Source organism: Periplaneta americana, chromosome 9 (genome assembly GCF_040183065.1).
Source record: "Periplaneta americana isolate PAMFEO1 chromosome 9, P.americana_PAMFEO1_priV1, whole genome shotgun sequence".
NCBI lineage: Eukaryota > Metazoa > Arthropoda > Insecta > Blattodea > Blattidae > Periplaneta > Periplaneta americana.
The window spans coordinates 105,998,970-106,016,620 of NC_091125.1; the positions used below are offsets into that span (position 1 = coordinate 105,998,970).

Sequence of the window (17,651 nt, forward strand, 5' to 3'; positions counted from 1 at the left end):
CATTTTTGGGTTCCAAAAGTGACGGGTTTCATGAGAATGACCCATATATATGGGTTGTATGCGGAGACGAAGATATTAAAATGTTATGTTTGCAGGTGTAGGACCTGTTCTTGGGCAGAAAACTCTGAATGAATGAATGAATGAATGAATGAATGAATGAATGAATGAATGAATGAATGAATGAATGAATGAATGAATGAATGAATGAATGAATGAATGAATGAATGAATGAATGGATAACAATAACCATATGTGATAGGAATGGAGCATGTGAAATGGATAGAGGAAATAAGATATGAAGCTGTGTCAGAGAGAATAAATGAAAAAATAAGGCTGAAACTGATCAGGAAGAGAAAAATAAATTGGCTGCTTTACTGGCTGAGAAGAAGCTGCCTACTGAAGGATGCACTGGAATTAATGGTGAACGGAAAAATGTTGGGGCAGAAAAAAGTATATGAGATGATAGACAATGAAGATATGTATATGGATTTTATGAAAAGACGAAGAGGAAGGTGAAAAAGAGAGAAGATTGGAGAATGCTGGGTTAGCAGTGAAGAATCTGCTCTTGGGCAGAAAACAATTAATGAATGAAATGCAATGAATAATAATAATAATAATAATAATAATAATAATAATAATAAAATAATAATAATAAGAATATATTAATTCATTTATAATTTTCTGCCCAAGGGATTTACCGCAAACCCAGCATTCTCCAATCTTTCCTATTTTCTGCCTTTCTCTTAGTCTCCGCATATGATCCATAGGTATATCTTAATGTCGTCTATCATCTGATATATTTTTCTGCCCCGAACTATAATAATAATAATAATAATAATAATAATAATAATAATAATAAACATGGCTACGTTTCAGCTTAGCTAGCTCCTCTTCTTCTAAAGTGAAAATTGGTCTGTCCATCTAGTTTTTGGCCCGTCTCTTTTCCCTTTGCCTAGAAGTCTATATTCTGTAGAAAGAATTGAAGTGCGTAAATGGGTAAGTTTTCATGTTAAGATACCTAATACTAGTGTGGCAAGATTCATCAGTAAAATAAGTTTATCTTGAGCCACTGAGTGCAGCTAAAGATAAATGCATACAGTTTTAGTACAATAACGAGCTCTTGAAAACGAAGATGATGTATCAAGAATGTAATGCCGTCCTTCATCCCGTTGTAATACCGGACCGCACATTTTAGTAATTTTCATGTAGGAGATGACATGTAGCCCACAATTTTATAAATCCGTGGCAAAGGGTACGTGGCTTGACAAGTTCAAGATACTGGCTTCATAAGTTCTCCTTACCAAATACTGTTTGTTCATAAATCATCGTGTGCCCTAACCCAGGCATGTCAAAACCCTGCACATTGTGCAGTCGCTCACATTGTGCAACTGTCTCTGTGCGATGTGCAATCTCTATTCCCCTACCTGGAGGGAGTGAATCGCCTTGGAGGGGAACGCGACAGGGCTATACAATACCTGCAACAGCTTTTGTTTCAGTAACACGTTTCAGTACGAGTGCCGATTTGGCTGTGTCTGTGAATGAGTTATGATAAATAAAGTGAGGAGTTCACAGATAACGGAGAAGAGAAATTACGAATCATATAACATAAAAATGTTTTCCTCAGCCAACAATAATAATTAGGCCTATTTTAAAATGAAAGGCTTTCATCAGCCTATGTCGAAGTAATAGTGTTGCGAGGTGACAATTTAGATCAGATTAGTAAAGTTCTCAAAATATGATAGTGCCAGCGCTTATTTCTTAACCGGTACTCTCACGGCAAAACGTACTTGACAATGGCGTTGGTTTGTAGTCTGTACTAAGACAGCCATCAAAGGTTAGACGACTTACGACTTTCATTTCATAAACTGGTAAGTGATGAGAATATAGTGAGGAATACATGTGAGGCTCTTGAGATTGTAAGGTGAGAAGAAAACAACTATTTGCAAGGCGGAAAAATTTTCTGGAAAAATATATAATGACAAATTTTCCATCTCACGTCACAATATTAATTCAAAATACTTATGTTAATAAATCTTTAAATCTGACATAAAGAGAATATCGTCGCTTCACAGCTTGTGAAGTACACTTTTAATTTCTTTGAGTAACGCTCCTAACTTTTCGATACTTGCTCTCAATGTTTTCAAATAAACTGTATGTGAATTTAAATTCTAAGCTTAATTTATATTTATTAATACTAATTTATATTGACATACAGCAAAGAAATGATTTCAGTGTAAAAACTTCACAATTTCCTACTGCATGTAATTAATTGGGAGTATAATATTTTCTTCAACATATGTGCACCAATGGTCACAGTAAATAATAATGCTTGACGAACAATGAAAGCGTAGGGTCTATTACTTTAAAATAATTAGTACCTACTACGTAAAATGAAATACTTGTTCCTTTCTTGTTGTTTCGAAATTACTGCAATTTTTTTTTCTTCAAATACTGTATAAAAATCATATTAATAAATTATGCTTTACAAACCACTACTTTGTGAAGTATAACTGAGTAAGCCTAAAGTTTCTTGTATTACAATTGTCAAATATAGATACTGATAATAACTGTGTTTTTTCGTTCTGCTAACTATGTTTATAAAGTCCAAATGTCTATTTAATCCAACCCTAGAAGCGCAGAATAGATTATTGTACATCCCTCCAGCTAAGAACGGGTAAGAGCAACGCTTGATTGATGCAACCTGCACAGACCGGCGATCCGCGCACATAACTGCACATTTAGAGTCTGATTTCTGACATGCCTGCCCTAACCATTACTGAACGTTCATTTCTGTACCAACACCCGAGAGAACAGCAGTCGACTGGTTCTGTTACTGTCGAGAGATTTGCATGATTTCGATGAAAACTACCAAAACAGGCGTAGTATAGGTGCTTGCGATCACGTAAATGTACAATTTACCGGAGGAAGTACCATCGCGAAAGGAACTGAAGACAAAGCGGAAAGAATGCTTCAGGTCACACGTTTATGGTCTAGAGATAATCGCTGGTATTACATGGAGATGAAATATTCTTCCCCTTGGCGACGAACTTTCAAAGCAGCTTTTCGTACGACTCGGATCGTTTTTCCGTTTCGTGCTTTAGGCACGTAATAGTGTTCATGCTAAGCCACTAGATGACAGCATCAGTTCCTTTTGCATCAAAAGTTGGGATGAAGGGTTTTTCTCGCTTGGTATTCAATTGGATGCTCGTGATGATCGACGTGGCTACCGACGAGATGCTGTTTATCTCGGCAATAATAGAGATGGCGTCACTCTGTTTAATTTGATTGAGGAGCACGTCGAGCTTGCCAGCAATATTTACTCAAATTGCTGGGGACGCTACAGTGGTTTGCTAGGTAATATGTTGTTGCTCATTTAATGTGAGACAGTAAGTGAATTTCGTTGATCCAGTGACGAATGATGAGCTCTCCGGCATAAGCTACTAGGGACAGCATTAGACGGGATCACGTTGACGTTCATTTAGCAAAGTATTAGTGGCATGAAGACTGCCAGAACAGATCAGTTTATCTGCTTTGGGAGCTGATAGAAGATATCAGACTGGTTTATTCTATACTACTCTATAGCAAATTGGGTATCGTGATTACATCGTGTAATCAAAGACATTCATACTGGTAAGGGTAGTTTCCTGTACATTGCTCTCTGTCTCGCTTACGTACTAAAGGTAAGCAGCGTCGGTACCATGTCGCTCTACAAACCCTCGTCTCTAGCAGGAACAGAAGGTTTCGTACAGAATGGGAAGAGGAATTTATTCGCTGTTCTTTCGGAGAAAATGTAATATGTTGCTTTGCTCAACGGTTCAATCAGTAGTAGTATAATATAGAAGCGACATTACAGGGCATGATGCAGGCATAACAGTATTATTATTATTATTATTATTATTATTATTATTATTATTATTATTATTATTTATCAGCAAGTGTTACCATAACTTTTATATACGTGCCTGAATATATATAGGCCTACATCTTCCCTTGAAGGATAAAATAATAATTTGACTACGCTATATCTCCATTTTAATTTTTTAAATATTTTGATGACTATAAATTATTTACTAGTTATTGATTTAATAATAGTAATAATAATAGTAATAATAATAATAATAATAATGGTAATACTGATAACAATACTGATAGCATTACCAGTATCAGCAGTGATGATGATGATAATGATAATAATAATAATAATAATAATAATAATAATAATAATAATAATGACAATACTGATAACTGACAATACTGATTTTTGTTAAAAGTCACCAGATTTAGTGACAACATTGCTGAATTGGCGACACTGTCAGTATTATCCCAGATCACATATATAACAGATTGCTCAGCTTTATAGGCTTTGACGGCAACAACTTTTATCATATTCACTATGCTGCCATCTAGCTACTGCATAAGAAGTCAGTTATAACTCTCATTTGAATTGCATGGAGCAACTGTACTTCCATCTAGCAGTCGTTCTCAATCGACGGTTACGATCCTGGTGGTTGTTCTCTGTCACATGTTACCGATTTTAACATGGGGATGTCCAATATGTTATATGTGTGATCAGGGGTATTATCTTGTTATGGAAGCGATAAAATCTCAAAAAGCGTACAACGAAAAAGGCAAGATAAAAATTGAAGTAAAAATGGTGAACCGATAAAACCAAAACTCGTCAAGAATAAATACTGGAGGACAACGGATGTATAAGTGCAAACAACGCAAAAAGGAACAATGAAGAATTCTTATAAGGTGAGTCAACTGCAAATGTACAAATTATAAATGTGATCAATATTAAAGAAAGACTACGTTACAGAGAGAATCTTTTAGTTATTTTAATAAACATTTTATTAACGATAAATTTGGTTGCATTATGATAGATGAAACAGGCCGTGGTACGAATAAGCCCTGAAATCTATGACCTTAATTACATACCAAGAACAAAGTCTTTCACGCAATCAAAGGGATTTCATAAATCCCCTGTGACTTCTTTTTCCAGACGCGTGCATCATATGTAACTACAGCACTCCCTGGTTAATTTATTTACAATTGTAACTATCTCCGGTTCTTACTGGAATGTAATTTCTTTCTCTCTTTAGATAATTTAAATTAATGAATTTATGTTAATTTCTATATCTGACATAGAACGTTCTTGCACTTGTATAGAGCTTTGTATGAGAAAGGAAGAGGTGAATAATTTCATTAAAATATATGGCGCAGCATACACGTTTCAAGTTCTCTTCAACACGAGGGATGGTTTCAAGTGCATCTCTACTGCACTTCCTAATTAGCTCCATACTACACGTAGTCTAGATCTTCATCAAGCCTTCTGTTCTTTCCAGAGGTCCGGCTTTATGAAATTGGAGACATGTTATCATAACATGACATAAAATGAAGTCTTGCAATTAAAAACAAACATTAAACTAGGGCAGACCTCTTCATTTATAAAACACTCCTTTCATAATTAAATTACTGGCGGTCACGGAGTAGCCTATGTAATGGCTAAGTCACTTACTGTGTGTGAAAATAGCGGTCATGAGTTCGAATTTCACCTGAATCATACTTTTTTTCCTATATCAATATAATGTCATGCGTTATCTTATGTTAAATCCCATATGCTGACATGGGTCCCACCATATGCTCATGTAATGCGTCAGATTAATAAAAAGACCAGATAATAGTCGGTCTACCATAGCACCTGCAAGGCAGAAGCACCAAGAAAGCAGAATATACATCACTTCATTTAAAACTGGTTGTCCCGATCAAAGATAGAAATTCAAAATAAAAAGCCGGCAGTGGCTCACTAGTGAAGTGAGCAAGAAAGTTTATGGACGCAGAACCACGTTTGTCAACGAGGGCGATTTTGGGCGAAATTGGCGAAAGAAATGTTTGAATTTGTTAGCAACATAGAAGTAAATCCAATAGCACTTTCTAACGCATGAAAATACCTTTTCTACGAAGTAATGAGTGGTAAAAGATGTGTAAACAAAACACTGACTGCTGCACGCTCCGCTCTGAAAAATACTCTACATTTCGCGGTACTCTGGCCTCAGGGTAAAGCACACATCTAAATTTCAGTAACAGTGCTGTTAAACATCCAGGATTTGGAGTGATTTATTAATAATTAAAGTATTAAAATACTCTTAAATTACAAACGTGACTAGAAACACGGTAATAAATATTTTGTTGGAAATGAGAACTCTAATTAAAGACGCTTATAAATTGTGTATTTTTACGAATAAATGTGTTTGAAAGATAATGGAATCAAAATGTAACTTGTTAAATAATTATTTCTTGGAAATCTAAGTGTAAAGCAACAAAATCACTGAGGGCTTATCCATTTATACTATGGTAAGGATTCTTACCTTAAAAGCACAGTCAAAGAACACCTTCCATCCTGTATTGAAATCAGAACAAATAAATGTAGCACAGGCGTAGCTCAGTCGGCTAATGAGCTTGTCTGTCGATCCAGAGTTGCTTGGGCTGATTACCTGGTTGGTTTTTTCCGAGGTTTTTCCCAACCATAAGGCAAATGTCAAGTAATCTATGGTGAATTCTCGGCCTCATCTCGCCAAATACCATCTTGCTATCATAAACTCCATCGACACTAGATAACCGAGCAGTTGATACAGCGTCGTTAAATAACCAAGTAAAAAAGGAAAAACAACAAATAAATACATCGTGTATCAAAAAGATGGACCGAATTTAAAAGCCCTATATATCTGCAATCACGAGTCGCCCGTGAATGACATGCACATCACTTGAAACGGCACGTCATAGAGTTTCTAATGGCCAATGCTAGATGTCTCTCCCAATGCAACAATAGCCGAATAGCCGAACGCAACAATAGGTATTAAATTTATTGACTACAGTTATACAGAAATTTTCATTGAATTGTGACTAAACGTTTTTAGTGAATTAGAGTAAACATGTTCTGTGCTGTTTCTGCAAGAAAAGTTTACGGCCCTTTCTTTTTCGAAGATAAAATAGTTAATGGGAAAATCTATCTTGAAATGCTGGAAAACTGGCTTTTTCCCACAACTTCATGAAAACTCCAAATAACTTCACTTTCCAGCAAGACGGAGCACCACCACATTGGCACCGGGAGGTTCGACAGTTTCTAAGTATTAGGGGAGAGTCGGATAATATCGGACATCGGGTAATATCGGACAGTGCGTTTCTTTCATCTACCACCATATGGTAGTACCTGAGTGACACGGTTAAGTTTCTCTATGCGACATCACAGAAACGTAACCATGTCAGTTAGGTACTATCATCGTGTGGTAGATGAAAGAAACTCACTGTCCGATATTACCCGATGTCCGATACTACCCGACTCTCCCCTACCACAGTCTAGTACATATAGTCACGAAGCTTCAGTTGTGAGGGTGCTAGGAACAATAGACTGTGCCGGTACTATTTCGCATTGTCCGTAATGAGGCGATATTAACGATCCTAGTGGTCAGCAACTATCTATGGATGCATATTTACTACGTATTGAGTTTCATGACCGTATATACTAGACTGTGGTATTACTCGACCAAGGCCAGTGGAGTCCTGCTGTCCGGAGCCGTGGCGATACTGCTCCTGCGTTCGTAATATCGCATCGCGATAGTTCACATTACGCCCGCGGCTCCACTCGCCTTGGTCGAGTAATAACATACGTTCGATAAGTCACACGGAGCTCGAAGACTCCGCACTACACTCTTGGTCACCAAGGTCTCCAGATATTACACTGTGAGACTTCTTCTTATGGAGTTACGTCAAAGATTGTGTTTTTGTACCGCCATTACCAACTAATACGGGTGACTCAGAAATTGAATCATAGCGGCAGTGAATTCAGAGGAAGAATGCACTCTGAGAAGAGTTTGGGGCGAATTCAGCTATCGCCTCGATGTTGTCCGCGCAGCAGGTGAAGACACATATAGCACAACATGGTTAGTAGAACTTGACGACTCACTGAACTATTTGCAATTTGTTGTGTAATTATAACTTACTGCCAGCCGTTGGTCGGGGAATATTATAGAACAGTAGGCCCCTACGATAATGGAATGGAGATCAGACGAAATTATGCGATGTATAAAGTGAAGAAATGAGAGAACCTCTAGCAAACGTCAACTGCGAACTTGTCCGTCACAGTTTTCACTATGGATTTTAATGGAAAATCAGTCCTGAACAAAACTTGAGCTCATACCACCTACACAACATGCTGGTGATCTATACCACACAGCAACTGCAAGGATAAACTGTATTTTATATGAACAAATTTCTACAGTATGCGTTGTAAATTGAATTACTCCACAACGTTCTAGATGCAACATGGTAAAAACTCAATTGATTTCATGTGTACAAGTATAAGAAAGACAATTTATAAATTCATAATACTTCGAAATTTTATCACTAAGGAGGCACTGAGAATAATATTTTTAGCTTTAGTACAATCATTAATAAAATATGGTATAATAAATTGGGGTGGAGTAGCATCATCTGTACTTAATCCATTAATTTTATTACACAGAAGATTAATAAAAATTTGTCTAACCAAAAATATGGAGTATCCAACAAATTTAATTTATACAGATTTGAAAGTATTAATTATTGAAGAAATTTATAAATATAGTTTACTAATTTACTACCACAGAAATCAAACAAAACATAAATATAATAGACATGAATATCGCACTCGAAGACAAAGGTCTACTTTCCCATTAATTGAGCTAAATGTCATACAAGTTCAGCCCTTAAATATGGTGCTAGTTTCGGCCCAAGACTGTATAATAAAATTACAAACCATTTTCCAAATTTGAAATATTTTAAAATTGAAGCTTTTTAAAAAAATATTAACAAATGTATTTTTTACCTTTTATTTCTGTCGACTATATTCATGTTTTTATTGAATATCACTGGCTTCTGTCTGATTGTCAATTTATATTAAATGTGATTTTTCTCTTTTTCTCTTCTTTTTTTTTTTGTTCTTGTGTGTTATTTATTGGTTTGAATTAAGTTACTTACAGTATTTAGTTAACTGTCCTTGTAAATTTTATGTTATATTATTGGCTAAGAGCACACCGTACACGAGCCTGGCTCTTACGATAGTGGCTAGAAACATTTTTGTGTTATAAATTTAATTTGTACTCACTAGCTAGCTAGCTAGTTAAATAAAACTTAAATAATTGCTGTCTTTGGAAATTTAAGAAAATGAGAAAACAGAATTTACGATTGAAAAAACTGGAAGCAAAGAAACAAAATACTATTACACTTTTTTGTACTAAAAAAGGAAATAGGTTTCTTTCCACTGTATAAAATACAGTTGTCAGGGTCAATCAGAAAGCAACTCCTGAACCCAAGCTGACAAGGAGAGAGCGATCAATGATAAATCCTGAGATGTTTTTAAGTTGGTATTTCGTTTCTTTTGTTCCTTGTGTGTTCGGATGACGTCAATAACCTCTCTTTGGCTTCCAATTTCACGTCACAGCGAAGGGATGACTATTATTTCGGAAAGCTTCTTTACCAACTCCCGTCATGGACGGAGACATCCGATGCTTAAAGACAGATTCGAGTTCTCAGAACGTCTGTTCTATCTTTTATTAACACAGACTCCTGTAGCGACAACGCAAACTAACGACTGGAGGAAAATGGAATTGGATGTGGCGACGACGCCTTTTTTAATATAAATATTCCGTCCTCATCATCATCACTGTCGTCGTCTTCACGAACCTCGAATTTTACCTTTGTAGACATGATTCTGACTCTACTGCCTTCGCAGTAGTATTTTCAAAGATCTTTCTCTTCCGTCAAATTAAATCTGTGTAGTATGTAATCAACGAATATTTATAAAAATATAAATAAATGAAAAATAAAAAATGAATAAATAAGTAAATAAATAAATAAATAAATAAATAAATAAATAAATAAATAAATAAATAAATAAATAAATAAATAAATAAATAAATAAATAAATAAATAAATAAATAAATAAATAAATAAATAAATAAGTAAATAAATAAATGACTTAATTTTTCCACGACTCCAAGATAAATATTATATTAAAGTAAAACCACCAGAATATACATTTATTTTAGTTCAGCCCTTATTTCAGATTTTCTCAATTGCTTCATTATTCTCTTAGACCAAAGGAGTAGACTATACTCTACTATTGTCGGACCATCGGATCTGTGCCCCTTCAGCGCTGTCGTCGTTCTTGGAAAAGTTAACGCCTGTACTCACTCCATTCCACCCGCTTTCCTCCCACCACGTTAAACAGCAGGCACGAACCTTGCCGAATAGGGATGTTACCAAACTTTCGTCAAACGGTGTCATAAATAACTGGTCCTCCATGCTACAATATTTTTTCTTGCAATCAAAATACAGCTTGTATTTCTACATTTTTTAAACCTAAATCCCATGTCTCGAATCACTTTCCGTAGTTTTTCTCTCCAACCTTGGAAATTATTACTTCTCTCGCAAGCTTCAGTAATTTCTTCAATGTTGTAACTTCTTTCTGAAGGATATAAAATTCTTGTATCTTTCTTCTTAAAATACATCGGTTCATATCATCTACAATAATTAAAAGTTCCCTTGGTCTGTTCTTCTCTGGTGATTCTAGCTTTTCATCTCCTGCACAGACTCCCTCTCTCCTGATTTTCTTTATTAGGAGTTCTGACCTGTATATATACACTAAATTACATAAAATGTTGTATTATTAGTATTAGTTAAGTAAGTAATTTTAATACATAATCAATTGAAATAAAATAAGCTTCACCTGTGATATCAGTTGCTCTTTTCGTTGCCTGATTTATAGGAAACAGATAATGACCTGTTTGTTTCTCTTCATCGCAAAATGCTATTACGTGCTTGCTTAATAATATTTCTTTCGCCACTCCTTGCTACAGTATTCATGTTGAGTTGACAACACTGGACTGCAAGTGCAAATATTGTAAACTGTCCCATAAGGAGGCCAAAATTGTAAGTAGTGGGGGACAGAAAGGGAGAGAGATAGGAATGCAGGGAGAGAAATGAATTACCGAGGCTGAGAAGGAATTAGGGTTCAGTTCGCATATCTTACGGGGGCACAGATCCGATGGTCCCACTATACTCTGAAGAAATTATTTATATTGCTTAGAAAATTCGATGGTAAATAACCTACGTACTTTATTAAAATAGGCTGGCATGCCGGCTCATTTCATAGTATTAATTTGATATAATTACTTACTTATGGCTTTTAAGGGACCCGGAAGTTCATTGCCGCTCTCACATAAGCCCGCCATCGGTTGCTATTCTGAGCAAGATTAATCCAATCTCTACCATCATATCTCACCTCCCTGAAATCCGTTCTAATATTATCCTCCCACCTATCTCGGCCTCCCCAAAGGTCTTTTTCACTCTGGCCTCCCAATTAACACTCTATATGCATTTTTGGATTCGCCCATACGTACTACATGCCCTATCCATCTCAATCGTCTGGATTTAATGTTTCTAATTATGTCAGGTGAACAATACAATGCGTGCAGTTCTGCGTTGTGTAACTTTCTTTATTCTCCTATAACTTCATCCTTCTTAGCCCCACATATTTTCCTAAACACCTTATTGTCAAACACCCTTAACCTCTGTTCCTCTCTCAAAGTGAGAGTCCAAGTTTCACAACCATATAGAACAACCGATACCGTAATAGCCTATAACTGTTTTATAAATTCTAACTTTCAGCTTTTTTGAGAGCAAACTGGATGACAAAAGCTTCTCAGCCGAATAATAACAGGCATTTCCCATACTTATTCTGCGTTTAATTTCCTCCCGAGTGTCATTTATATTTGTTACTGTTGCTCGAAGATATTTGAATTTTTCCACCTATTTCAAGGATAAATGTCTAATTTTTATACTTCCATTTCGTACAATATTTTTGTCACGAGACAATCATATACTTTGTCTTTTCGGAATTTTCTTCCAGATCTACCTCTTTACTTGCTTCAAGTAAAATTCCCATGTTTTACCTAATTGTTTGTGGAGTTTCTCCTAACAAACTCACGATTAATTTGATATAGTTGTCAACAAATTTTGTCGTTAACTACTGTAAAGAGCAACTTTTTGAGGCTTCAATGTATACCTACAAGAAGCAGCTCCAGGAAAACTTATTATATCAATTATTAACAGAACTAGGCCTACATTCTCTAAACATTTCACATTCTGTAGAAATTCTTATCAATCGAAGAAATAAAATATTTCAGCTGTGCTTAAAATTCTTCTTTAATAATAAATGTAATAATAATAATAATAATAATAATAATAATAATAATAATAATAATAATAACAATCATAATCATAATAATAATATTATTTATCTAATTTACCTGTTTTCAGCTGAGGTGGCTGGTCAGATATGAAGCCCGAGTGCCGGAAGATATGTTAAGAGTGCTGGCTGCCAAGGACGGACACTCCCCCGCGGGACGATGCAGATGAAGAGATGGTGAATTCGTAGAATTACGACAAGAGGAACACAAGTGCCCGGAGAAAGTTTGATCCCACACCGTCTTTGTCCATCAGAAACTCCACTTTGTCTCGCCGGGGCTTGAATCTTGATCTTCGGCAACAAACATGTAATAGAAGAAGTTGAAAATATAGTAACAGTAGCAGAAATAACAATAATTACTAATGAAAATACATATTTATATAAGAGTACAGCGATTTATGTACAAAGAGTAACATTTAAATATCGTAATGTACAACAACGACCCAAATTTATTGTAAATTGAGGCATGATAAAACAATATTTTGCACCAAAATACTTCTTAAAATGTTGAGAATCATCAGGAAAGTACCAGTACCTTATCATCAATGTTAATTCATGTACGATACAAATGATGTATTAATGTATGATTATAGGCATACTACCAGATGGAAGAGCTTGGCATGCAGAGCACATATTACAGTTTTGTTTATGCTAATAATAGTTATTATTTACTGTCGAACAGATAAGTGAGTTCACTGATCTACAATGTCATTTTGGCTATAAACGATTAGATGTTTTAATTAAACTGAATAGATTCAGACAGATTTGTAGGACAGGAAAACGAATATTAAAACTTAAAGTGCAAGAGGAAACATTGCTAACACTGAGCAGAGTCATCCCATCGCATTTTAATTACTATTATATGCATGCGAAAGTTGAACATTAGTGTCAGATTAACTAAGACGAATTGAATTTTCAAGAATGAGGTTTCTTAGTTTGTAGTTGGACATACATTATTAGATCATAAAAGAAGTATCAGCACCAAACAAGAATTGAATGTCGAATCGATACAGAATAAACAGGAGAAATCATGTCTAGAATATGACATATAACAGAATAACAAAAGATGCCTTTCAGAACAGTTTTACATTTAAGATAAATTTGGATCGACCCTTGAAAATATGACGTGGAGAATTTTGAGACGAAACGGCCGGGAAAGTCTAATCCATACGATGATGATGATTATTTATTATTATTATTATTATTACAAGTTTCTTAGAATCTTTCTTGATATGTCAGTTGACAAGATGGCTCAAGACGATCGCAGACCCGAATTCAAGTCCCAGTGACAGCGAGTTTATATTAGTAAGAGGACAAAGCCAAGGTTGTGAAGGTTTTTTTCGGGGTAGTCCTGTTTATCTCTCGCTATTATACCAACACTCCCCACAATTCCCCTTCATTATCATCTCAGTTTCCAAAAACAGAACGCCATTTATGTTTGCGCGGCGCCGAATCGGCTATTCGCCGTGGTGGGTGTCTCTCGCGGTTTCTCCAGAGGATTCTAGATGGCAGTAATGATGGATGCTTCAGATCTACAGTAATAATCCGTAGCCTCCCCCCTTCCTTAGAATTTCAGTCCTTCAGAAAAATAACGATTCAAGTAGATTTATGAATTAAGGCGCCAACAGGGTTATGGTACTAAGGGCCTGATGGCTAGAAGGAATTCGTGATGCGGGAGATGGTGGATTCGGCTTAGTCGGGCAGCATAATCGACACACAATTCATTCCATAACACGTGCACAAACAGTCAACTTGAGCTGACTCAAATTAAGAACGTTTGACTGACACTTCCTCGATTACAGTGGAATAAAGTGATTCATAGAGGGGAAATGGAAACAATAACTGAACTTGTTGAAATTCTGTGAAAAAGGTAAGTGACTCTGGACGAAAATGATATATCACTTCTCTCTGAAACACCCACGAACGGTAACTTGATTAAATATTTCAAATGATCTGTTCGGGCGTTCTGTAGTTGAGATATTCTACAGAGGACTTCGAAATTGAGGCACAAATTCCGAAGTTAAGTGCACACAGGATAAAGCAGTGTTTACAGAGCAACTAACAAGATAGTCCTCGTCCATCATATACATACCGTATCTGTTGGATTTTTGCAATATAGGCCGAAGAAATAAATAAACTTTCGCCTGAAGGACAAACAAATATTATGTTGGTCAGAATACAATGTATTATCGTTTCTCAGGTGTAGAAACATAAAATTTTCTTAGATATACGTATAAATAATTACACAGAGCAATACTGTTTAAAATTGTAACTTTTATCAATTTATTATTATTATTATTATTATATTATTATTATTATTATTATTATTATTATTATTATTATAACAGACAACATTTGTATTTGAAATAAACGACACAAAGTAATTCTAAGGTATAAATCACAGAAGTAAACCAGTCTTAAAATAACATTACTATAAAGGACACAACATTTAGGTACACATTTAGAAAATAATATTATGTTCTATTTGCTATACATTAACTCTAACTCCAGTATGAATAAAACTTGTGTTCGGAGGGAAAATTAAGCATATAGTACATATCTTAATAAGTTATTACGAAGAAGGAATTATTATATTATATTTAAAATGAAAGTAACCCAAATATTGTATTTAATAGGAATTTAATATCAGTATGAAGATAAAATTAAAGCTTTGTAGGTTAACTTGATAATAAAATGGAGTAAACTGAGAATCAAATTAATTACAATAAAGTATTACCAAATCACAAGTTATTTATTTTATATAAATAACATATTGATAGACTACTAATTTGAATTACTGTTCTAAATATCTGTTTAATTTTTAATTTGAATTTTTAAGTTATAATTTCTTAATTTATATATATTTCAAAAATATGTTATAAATTTTAGTCCATAATTAAGGTCATATTTTTTATAGCAGTTGTGATGCATTTTGCCTCTTTTTGTAAGGTACATTTTATTATATTTTTATTCTTATTTTATTTAATTTCACTCTGGAAGAAAGATAGTGATGTATAGGCTTATTAAAAATGTGTTCCAATTGCATTTCCTTTTCGGCGTCGCAATGACTTAACTTTGTTCCAAATGTCCAACTTCAGTGTTTGTACGTACAATACGATTATTTAGTCCAGACAGTCGCCGGAGATGTGCGCCTGGGTCAGGCGAGTCCATTTAGTTACGCCAAGGGGTGTTTGGATTATTCACTCGCTTGCCTTCGGAGCGATCGGATGTCATGCATGCGGTAGAGCGGTCTGTTTCCAGTACAATCAAGCTGTACTGCATTCCTTTACCGACCGCTCGCCCTTATCTCTACTCCGTAACTCTCCCCACTCCTCCTATTACTTCCCCTCTTTCGTGTCGCTGAGCTGTCAGGACTAAATAATCAGTCTGTACGAAACCTTCAACGGCAAACATACCTAGACAGACAGCACAGTGGATAGAAGATGGAAAAAGTAAACAACCTCCACCCAATACTCCGCTATCAGTTAACCTGTATCACTCCAACTGGAATCTCAACTTCGAAGTCTAGTGATCAGTTAAGACCGGTGTCCTTTATAATCGGCTTGAACTATCTCTGTAGTATCTCCAGGCTACAAATCTATCCGTCGGACCTCATTAATCTCACTCCTTTCTTCCCATGGGTTTTTATATAAATTGGTTGTGGCACAGAAGGACTCTGAAGTAGTATTAGTTCCACGCTCGTCCATTGCAGCTCCTGTCTCGGTTGTGTAGTAACCCAGAAAGACCCAAGTTCATTATGACTGTGTAGTTTATCATCTTGCAGAACACATAGTTTCGTATGCATATGTATTTGTACAGTTTATGACCGCAACATTAATAAACAGCTCAACGAAAGCGCTCGCCTTGCTAAGTATGTAGCCATCCACCTCAATTACTTTAATATGCTTGACATATAGCTCTTGTAATAACGATATTTGAGATAACTAATTGCAGGATTTACAAAGGCCGTCAATTTATGGATATAGCAAAGTAGTGATGTGTATTATAATGTAGAGCATAGCTTCTTAATTAAGTGTGGCCAATGTAGCACATTGTTAACTGCTAGACCAATGGTACTCAAATTTATTAACACTGGGTAGGTTAGATTTTGGAGTTAATATTAAGTGAACATGAGTAGTAATATATATTATATTTTCCAAAATTAAATCAATATTAGTGATTATTTGAATTAAAAAAATAATATAAAACTGCTCTGAAAAAGTAGAGAGTCTTCATTAATATGTTACTTCGACCTTATTACCTACCGCAAGAATTGTGTTCATAGTGCCATAATTCATTTTATGGCTACAAATTATTTAAGGTTATGCTATCTTTCCTACTGGCGTGACTGTCTTTACTGGAGGTACAAACGGGAAAAAATATTTTTTATATTTAACAGGAAGCAGTAAAAGAAGTCACCGCTACATGCTACACATGCCAAACAGTACACGTACTGCTATTTGTCTAGTATTGCTTAAGGGGGTGGGTACAATTTTCCAACTCCACAAATTAAATGTAAATAAATTATTTTGAACAGTCCCCTCAGTAGCTTTTATTCATGGTGAAATTAAATTTGGCATACTTGCAACACATTCCTGCTCTTTTCATGCATTTTCGTTTCCAAATGACTTTGTCTAATTAACTGTAATTCATTTCCAATATCGTCCACATCTGTGGAGTAACGGTCAGCGCGTCTGGCCGCGAAACCAGGTGGCCCGGGTTCGAATCCCGGTCGGGGCAAGTTACCTGGTTGAGGTTTTTTCCGGGGTTTTCCCTCAATATGAGCAAATGCTGGGTAACTTTCGGTGTTGGACCCCGGACTCATTTCACCGGCATTATCACCTTCATTTCATTCAGACGCTAAATAACCTAGATGTTGAGACAGCGTCGTAAAATAACACACAATAAAATTTACAATATCTGTTAATGAAAATTGGGCAATCGTCATTCTTTTCTCTTGTATTTTTCACAAATATACTATGGATCTTTAAATTATTTCACTTTTAAATAGCCTATTCTTAATAATTTTATAAAAAAACAGATAATTTTTACATAGCCCATCTCGAATTTTTTTTAGTTTTTGTGTCATACGTTATTCATTTAACATATTCATGAAACATAGTATGTTTTTAAATAAATAATATAGCTAATTCTACTTTACGCTATTAACAAGCAAATATTTAAATTTTCGTTAAAATATCACAAAGCCTTCTTGCGTTATGAGGAGGAAAAATGTAGAATTTAAAGTTTTGGAAAACGAACGTCAAAGAGTAAATTTGAAGAAACAGATGAAGTAATATTCACGCATGTTAAAAGGCCCATCTCGTACGCTACTAGAGACATTTAACAATTCTTTTACCATAAG

At 35.2% G+C, this 17,651-nt stretch overlaps 1 protein-coding gene across 1 annotated transcript in view; it reads right to left on the reverse strand.

Annotated features, from left to right (window-relative positions):
- The window catches only part of Sytalpha (Synaptotagmin alpha), a 609,065-nt gene that overhangs the window by 282,786 nt on the left and 308,628 nt on the right, over positions 1 to 17,651 (reverse strand). The window contains exon 3 of the mRNA XM_069835540.1: positions 12,348 to 12,577. The gene's annotated coding sequence lies outside the window, so the exon portion shown is untranslated. The remainder of the gene's footprint in view (positions 1 to 12,347; positions 12,578 to 17,651) is intronic.